We start from the raw sequence: 2,209 nt of genomic DNA on the forward strand, positions 1-2,209 counted from the left end.
TTTAATTGGAAAAGATTAATCTGATTAGTTAGTATGTGCAAAGAGCTTTAAGGATGAAAAGTGCTATGTAAGTGCTGACTGTGGTGATGATGATAGATATGCTTTATTGGCAATTTGCAGGATGAGTAAGAATCTTTCTCCCTTTGACTGTAAGAGAGCTGCCTCCTGGAGGGCAGAAGAAAAATATTACAGAAAAAAGGAAAAAAAAAATCCCCAAAACAGAGATGTCCTGTTTCCTTGTTGATGTCTGCCTCCTATTGAGCACTCTCTGTGGTTGTAATATAACGAACCCTTGACAATACTAAATGATGCCCTTGTGAGCTTATAACTACTCTCCAGTATAGTGCTTGTAATAACTGTACTGAAAGGGTTGCAGATACTGTGCCTGGCTCTCAGAGATTGTCTGGTTGCCAGTAAATCCTATGGATAATGCTTTCAGAAGTGATAAAGTAACTTGGATGGCTTGAATCCTCTTTTTCAACAATTACGAAAAGACTTAGGAGCAGAAGTGTTAAAGATGGGTTTCCATAAATGGCATTTTGGTACCTTAGTGACTAGGGGTTTTGCAGATCTCACTGTCTGATCACACTTTAGGCTTTCTGGCAGACAACAGTGATGGTATCTGATTTTTACCGTCACTTTCTCAGTATGACTTGAACTGTTGTGGCAAGATGCTTCTGTCCAATGGCAGAAGCGGCCATCTCTATGGGATGCGTACATAAGTTCTGCAGGACTGTCTCTTGCGAGAGTTTTTTTGGGTTCTGCAAGAGTTTTCTTGGGTCCAGCTTTAAGTTCCCTGATTCATCTTCTGATTTCCAGCCTACTTTTTTTGACAGTTTCCCCAGTTGCAAGCAAGAAATATTTACTTAGAGTAGTCCAAGTCCAGCGTTTTTTTGTAGCACACCTTGAGCTCTGTGTGTTGCTGGCCCTTTGGGAAGGCTCATCCAGCTGAGCAGTGGCAGAACAGCTAAGCATGGAAACTCTGAGCTATTTTAATAGCATAGCAGCATAGTGACCTGGGCTGGCTTTACCCTAACCTGGAAGATAATCAGATATACTTCAGGCAAGTTACTCCTGGCAGCTTACAGACCAGTTCTTAAGCTTTTGTGCTTTGCCCACCTTAGAAATTTACATTTCAGGTCATGTTGGATTTTGGGAGAGAGGGGTTAAGGCAGTTGTAATACTCAATGTACAAAGTACATACTTGGGAACTGAAAAGAATCATGTGTTTTATGGAAAAGAAAATCCTCTTGGGAGGGGCAGCCTGAGTCCATGATTAATTTCTAGAGCGTGCCTGCATGCCATGTAGCAGATGAAGTGAGGGGAGCTACTTCATTTATCCTGTATTTCTTTGATCCTCAGAGGAAACATTTGTATCTTACAAGGCTTATAGATGTGGGTATCTGAAAAACTGATTTCTGCCAAAGAAGACCCAAACATGAACTATATAGCAAGTTCCATCAAATATATTAAAGGTGTTTCAGTACTGAATAGGATTTTTAAACAGACTGCTACTATCAAGAGTAGCCTTTGGAAACTGCTTCTAGCTTTGACTGCTGTCAGATGTTCTGAGTAAAAAAATACTGGAATGCAATTTATAGGACAGCTTCTACTGTTAGAGCTTTCAATAAGTTAYAAGGGAGAATATGATGAAGTAACACTCCATTTCCCGTGTGGAAACGAGGGCAGAATGAAGAGGAGAACTGGTTTGGTGACTAGTGCACTTTCCTAGTCGCTGAGGAAACYCAAGTTCAATTCCCAGCTTTCCCACAGACTTCCATTGTGTCAGGTTAGTGAGTCACCTAGGAGAGCAGCTGGCAATGCCAACTCTGCACCTCTACTTTCTCTCTAGCTAGTAGAGCAGGGTTTCTCTAAGGGGTAGTACAGAGCTGGACCTTAACATGTGTTGTCCTCCATAGGCATTTGGCATACTAGGTTTGATGAAAATCATTTTCTTATCACTTTTGTGCCTCTGTAATYCTTTCCAAATCCATTAACTGCTGGAACAATGAATCCTCCTTAATTTAGTCAGCAGACAGTATTCTGGTCTCCTAGCTACTCTGACTCTTCCCTGCTTTCTTGATCAAATGCTGGATCATTTTGTTGGCTAGGAGACTGTGATAGATTGCATTTCAGTCTAGTGTATGTTGAGTGCATTTACTTAGTGTGACTCTGCTGCTTTCTGTTCTTTTTCTGAATTTAGGTTTGA

Source organism: Rhea americana, unplaced genomic scaffold, assembly GCF_003343005.1.
Source record: "Rhea americana isolate MKP2758 unplaced genomic scaffold, rheAme1 scaffold_175, whole genome shotgun sequence".
NCBI lineage: Eukaryota > Metazoa > Chordata > Aves > Rheiformes > Rheidae > Rhea > Rhea americana.